This window comes from Pseudopipra pipra, chromosome 13, assembly GCF_036250125.1.
Source record: "Pseudopipra pipra isolate bDixPip1 chromosome 13, bDixPip1.hap1, whole genome shotgun sequence".
Lineage (NCBI taxonomy): Eukaryota > Metazoa > Chordata > Aves > Passeriformes > Pipridae > Pseudopipra > Pseudopipra pipra.
Window position 1 is genome coordinate 3,810,981 of NC_087561.1, and position 6,521 is coordinate 3,817,501.

At 40.5% G+C, this 6,521-nt stretch overlaps 2 long non-coding RNA genes across 2 annotated transcripts; one reads left to right on the forward strand and one right to left on the reverse strand.

Moving 5' to 3' along the window:
- Positions 1-2,605: 2,605 nt before the first annotated feature.
- LOC135421191 (uncharacterized) lies at positions 2,606-3,870 on the reverse strand. Its single transcript, XR_010433893.1, has 2 exons — positions 3,448-3,870; positions 2,606-2,780 (listed from the first exon to the last, which is right to left on the reverse strand). It is a non-coding gene; the product is annotated as an uncharacterized LOC135421191 (long non-coding RNA).
- Positions 3,871-3,978: 108 nt separating this feature from the next.
- LOC135421192 (uncharacterized) lies at positions 3,979-5,136 on the forward strand. Its single transcript, XR_010433894.1, has 2 exons — positions 3,979-4,830; positions 4,910-5,136. It is a non-coding gene; the product is annotated as an uncharacterized LOC135421192 (long non-coding RNA).
- Positions 5,137-6,521: the final 1,385 nt, after the last annotated feature.

Consider the following 6,521-nt stretch of genomic DNA (forward strand, 5'->3'; position numbering starts at 1 on the left):
ACAGGGAGAATTTATGGTGGGGGAGATCATCCCTGAGCAGATCTGTAGTTCAAGTGAGTTTTTTGCAGGTGTTCTATTATGCTACTAGGTACTGTGCCCCAGTGACCTTGATCTGCAAACCCAGGAGCTGGATTCTCCTCTTGCCTATTCAAATTTGAAACTCTTGCTGCCTGTATTTTTCTACACTACTACCACAACTTTCTACAGCCAAAGTACCACTTAATATCTTCTGATGTGGGAGTGCTGTTCAATTCAGGCTTCCCATTTTCCAGAAGTAGTTTTGTGAGTCAGTTCTCATCACAGTGTTATGTGAATTGAATGAATAGAGCAAAAGGAGAAAAGAGACCCTTAGTGAAGACAGAGGTCTAGCTGCAGATGTAGGACTCTTAGATATCCTTGTGTTATAATGCAGGTAATTTCCTGGGGATCATCTGATATTTGTCATTTTCAAGCAAAGTAAAATACTGTATTTCCAGCATGATCTCTTATGAGTCAGCTGCCAGCACCTCATGGTGATAGGTTGCATACACAGAATTTCCTTTCATGCTTTGATGAGAACAGGAATCAAGACACTACTTATGTGTGAGGCAGAAACCTTGACATTGCCCTGAGTGGTTGCAGTAAGCTGCAAAAAGGAATTTTGTGCTGTGAAATAGGGGCGGGGAACCCTCTGGATAGCATCATTATCAACTGTGTGTGATTCTATTGAGATTGCTGGTGTAGGATAATGGAAAGCTTGATATGGTACAATTATGTGTAAATAAACTCAATCTGCTGTGACATGAATGATCACTCAGTGTCAGAGCTGTAACTGGGGAAATGATTAGGCTGCTTTGCCATTGTGAACAAAGACAGGCAAAGGCTGTGAAAATGAAGGCAAAAGCTCCAAGTATGAAAAGAGGAAATAGTTTAAGCATAAGAGAAGAAAATACCAATATAGAGTAAAAAACAATTTTACTGCCCAGGAAACATTTCAAAAATAATTGCTGTGCTTCAGGATGATTAATGAAAGCACAGCATTCTGCAGAATAAGAAGTGATGCTGGACTAACAGGAGTTTATTTGGCATATCATCATCTGGAGACATGAAACATTACCATGAGTTGCATTAATTGTAGGACTAAATATCCTCTATACAGATATCTCCTATCTAAATCCTTTAACCTAGCTCGAAAGAAACTTCTACCTAAAGAGACTTTATCAAATTCTCCAAGAAAAAATACCCGATTGTTTTAAGAGAAGAAATTTTGCCTTTTGTATTCTCCGGTGTCAAAATGGAGGGTTATTTTTGATTTTTATTTTTTTTGGGAGGGGAGCTTCAGAGCGTTGCTTTTTTAATCATATCCATATAAAATGGGCACAGACATAATTTCTTGTTCCTTGTCTATCTGTACAGATTGCAAGCTCTGTGGGTTATTTTTTGTCATTCTGCATTTGTCTGTGGAACGTTGCTTCTAGAGTAGAAATTTTCCAAATGGCAAATATGGCCCATTAGGCCAGTATGTCACACAGGTATAAAATCACTGTTGATGATGATTTGGAATAGTTTACTTAAAACTAAGCAACCCAAGTTAGTTTACAAGGCTGCTCTAATGTAAATGTTTTCACAGAAAGTTTGATTTTTTTTGTTTTCTTACTTGATATGGTCAGACATATTGTGAAGTTAACAGTTTTCTGACAGTCTTCACTTCCCAAGCAGTAGGAAAATCTTTCTATAGTTGCAACAGACTGTTAAATATCACATTTTATCTGATGTTTATTCATGTTCTTAGAAATATCTATTATAGACAACGATGATTTTTTTTGGTGTAACTCTCCCATAAATCCCGTCTCATCCTATTTCTTCCTATTCTATGGTTCTCTGGTCTCTAAGAAGGCAGTGGTAGCTCTTATCCAAAATTCTCAAGTACATATTATCCCCCTTCTTAATTTTTTGATCTAAACATTAATTGGAAAGGTGCTGAAAATACTTAACTGCATGAATAAAAACAGTAGTTGAATACAAACCTACAGCTATTACGCTCTAATAATCTCTTTAGCAACAAGGCATGAATTATAAAATGATAATTTATAGCTAACATGGTTTAAACACAAGGCCAAAAGCCAAGTGTCATTGCCAGTGCCATGGATGAATTATTGCGTCGTCATTCGAACTCTGAAGCTGCCTGTGTGATCATTATATGATTATTAAAAAGAATGAAGAGCATATTCATCAATGTAATTAGTTTCTTTTTAAAACATAACACGCATGGAAATGTGCATTTTGCTGCATCATCTTGCACTGTGGAAATAGAGTTAAGTTTTATTCTGAAAATTAAGTTATGCGGTGCTTGAGGAATTTCTGCATTTCAAAATAACAACTCACGTGGTTATTTTCCGCTTAGACAAGTGTCAGAATGAGGTGGACCTGAGATGAAACTGCTAGCTGATGTGAAAAAAAAAATATCTCTTTATGGATTTTTCCTTTATATTCTCTATGGGTTTTGCTTTTGAAGATCATGTCTTAGACACCCCAGTCTTTAGGTGTGTACTCGCTTTAAAAAAAAGGCACAAAATCTAAGTAAAATGTCATGATATTTGTCTTCGGAGATACAACATCCATCAAGTTTGAGAGAGTTAGAACCGTGGGGTTTATTTTGGGCTCCATCACTTCAGTGTTTAAAGTCCCCTCACTCCCCACCCTCTTCCCAACATCTGCACGTGTCCAACTCCAGTCCACATGGAGTTCAAAGGGCCTGTATTACTGCAGAGTTGGTCAGAGTGCACTGAAAGTAATGACAGCTTGAGACAAAAAAAAAAAAAAAAAAGAAGAAATTGGAAGTAAAAGATGTGATGTAAAGCAAATAAACCCCACAAAGAGCAGCACTTCAGATATTGCTGTCTAGTTAGACTATCTTTTTATTTCTCCCCTTATTTTTGACTCTGTGGGTGTCGGTGGCTGAATGTACAGCTAAACATCCTACACTTTATTTCCTGCTTTGTTTTATATATGGCAATTGGACAGGAATTCCCAAAAGGTTCCTTTTTATTATGGATTATTCCCAGTGAACACCCTGGCTGTAAGCACTCTGTGACAGCAAGGTTATTGTAAAATGGCTTTTTTTTCCCTTTGAAGTAGAACTGTAACACCGAGAATAACTTTTATGAGGCCTTGTGGGAATCTTGTTCTTTATGAAACTCAGTGATTATGTTCAGAGGCTGGAATAAATGTTCCTGTGAACTTTTTAAAAATAAAAGAAAGGAGGAAAAGGAATGAGAGTATTTGCAGTATTAAGGGTCAGGTACTCTATTAGATGTAGTTTATTGGATTCCCTGCCCCAGCTCTCACCCTAAACTAAGGTCAGACATGCCTGGGAGCTTCTCCATAGAGCAGGGACTCTGGGGGTCAGGGAGTATTTTCATCAGTCCACCCAGGCAAAGGGAAGGAGTTTGAAAGGGCCAGTCCAACCTGGTGAGTCAACAGATGGTCACAGGATATGTGCCAGGGATTCAACTACTTCGACCATGGGACTGACTTGGTGAATCTTGGTCCTCTGGGGGCTGATGGGGTCCATCTGGCACAGAAGGGGAAGAGCATCTTCAGTCACAGGCTGGCCAAGCTGCTCCAGAGGGCTTTGAACTAAAGCTATGTGAGGAGATCCATAGCTTTAGTTCAATCCATCCCACTTCTGCCAGATGGATGACAGTGCCAGCAAGAGGTGCCCAGTGGGTTCACAGGTCAACAGGAGAGCACCTGAAGAGCAGCACCAAGGAATTCTGGCCACTCCAGCCAGTAATTCAGCTTCACTGGGGGCCCAGCTCAGATATTACCATGCAAATGCACAGAGCATGGGGAATAAACGAAAGGAACTGGAGACATGCACACACCTGCAGGGCTGTGATCTCATTGGCATCACAGAGACATGGTGGGATGGCTCCTATGGTTGGAGTGTTGGAATGGAACAATACAGGTTCCTTAGGAAGGATGGGTAGGGGAGATGAGGGAGATTATGTCCATGACTACCTGGAACACATTGAGCTTTGCCTGGGGATGGATGAGGGGCCAGCCAAAAGCTTAAGGGTCAGGATTAAAGGAGGGGACAGGGGTAGGTGACATTACAGGAAGAATCTGTTACAGACTGCCCAACCAGGAAAACTGAGCAGATCAGGCCCCTCTATAATTGGAGAGGAGCAGCCTCATGTTCACAAGCCCTAGTCCTCCTGGGGGACTTCAGCCTCCCTGATACCTGTTGGAGGGTCAACACAGCAGGGCATAAACATTACAGGTGGCTCCTGGAGTGTGTTAATGATTCTAACTTCCTTCTCCAAGTGATAGAGAAGCCAACAAGGAGAGGTGCTGTGCTGGACCTTGTTCTCACATAGCAAGGAAGAACTGGTAGGGAATGAGAAGCTCACGTTAAGCTCCCTAACCTAGACTCCAGGAGAGCAGACTTTGGCCTCTTCAGGGATCTACTTGGTACAGAATCATGGGCTGAAGCCCTGGAGGAAAGAGAGGCCCAAGAAAGTTGGTTATTAGTCAAGGATTGGCTCCTCCGAGCTCAGGTGAGATGCATTTTAGCAAAGAGGAAATCAGGCAAAAATGCCAGGAGGCCTTCATGGATAGACAAGTTGCTCCTGGACAAACTCAGGCACAGAAAGGCAGAGTTCCAAGAATCTAAAAAAAGGATCTTTTGCAAGATTTTTAAAGGAGAAATTTCAGTCTGCTTCCTTTTTTTTTTTTTTTAACATAAAGAAAATGGGAATGCGTGAATGAGTGAGTGATATAATCCTGCCCTAATTGATTCCAGTTTGTGAGAAAGTGCTGAAGAGCTGAACAACAAGCAAAGGCTAGGTAATTAGCCTGTTATAATTTCAAACTATAATTTTCTTTACACTTCTGTGCTGTTAAATATAATATTCCTCTTGACTAGGCCTTTATGGTTATAAAGGCACAGAAGAGAGATCCTAAGGCAGGAGAGCAATGCAGGAAGGGCCTTTGAGAGATGTGCAGGGAGGATACAGCATTTCATTGCCATGCAGCTCATCAGCCATCTTCCATCTGCATCTGCCTGAATGGAATTCCTTATGAACCTATGAAAGCCCTCAAGAAGTGAAGGACAACACAGGGATGAAAAGAAATAGAACATCTCAAAAACAAGTTTCATCTTTTCCTAGTGTTCACAAAGATTAATTGAAATACAATTCCAGCAAAAGCAATGAGACCCAGTAAAGTATCTTCAGAAAAATAAGTGCAGAAATGTTTAGTTACAGGAGCAGAAGACTTTGTCTCCTGATTATGTGACACGTGGAAAAAAAATACAAGGAAAGAGGTAGGAGGAAAAAAGGCCACTTATACCAAAAATCTTTTCAACTTCTTGTCATGCTCACCTGTTTTCTGGCTCTGGTGAAAAATAAAATATTTGCTGAGCTGAGGAACATGACTGAGTTCAACATGCTGAAAGAATATGCTGATGTGTCACACAGTTTCAGGGCTGCAAAGGCAGGATGGTTAAACACCCAGTGGAGTGTGTTTTGAGAATATACAGTTATACACGGGTCTGCATTTTCATGGGAGATCTTAAAAAGCAGGGAAGGCAGAGAGAGGAGAGATTGTTAACACTACTGACTGGAAAATGTAAAGAGTTTTATTTTTGAGAGAGTTTAATTTTTAAGAGAAGGAATTGTTCTTTTCTTTTTAAATATAACAGTGGGTGTAGTATCTCTCTGTGAAAGGCACTGACAGTAGTTAGGGTTGTGGTAGGCCACTAGTCACTCATTTAGGTGCAGAGTCAGTCATGAAGCCTCTTAAACATGTTTTTTCCTATGCAGAAATTCTGACTTACAAATTTTGTCCTGTGAGCAGTCATTTCTCTCTCATCTTATCTTAACAAGTCAGATAACAAGGGAGTTAACAGCTAAAGAGTGCAGTAGAAATGCAGATTTTGCTGTGCTCATGCTGGTGAATGTTACACTTATTTTTCCAGGACTGATTCTCCCTGTTCACTCAGAGATGTAGGGCAGCAAAGCAGTTTTCCTGGACACAGCCCCAATTATGTCCCATGAAGTTGATGTATTTTAGTGCAACATTGAAAGTTAAGCATGTGCTTGAAAGTCTGAGGATCATTGTGTTTCAAGCCACCAATTCAGAGGGAGTGAAACCCTTACATCAGACATTCCTTTGTCAGCTTGTTCACTGGATGTAAGACTAATAATATGGATTTCATAAGATATTTGAAGTGCATTCTGCTAAACAGCTGGTGTCTGTGCCATGCATTAGCTGTGTAAGAGCAGCTCTCATCTGGAAGTTGCCCTATCATGAGCTTTTGGAAGGGAAAACCTGCTTTACATCGTGTTCATTGACACATACAAGAGAGAAGTTTGGCTGTGAAGCTTTGCAAAGAGACACACAGAAGTCTAATCCTGTAGATTTTATTATCGCTGTGATAAGGCAAAATAGCTGCTAATAGATGCTGCTGCAGGCCTTGGGTGATGCATCATTGGTCACCCTCTGTACCTTCATGTTTGTGAGCTGATGAGGCTCTA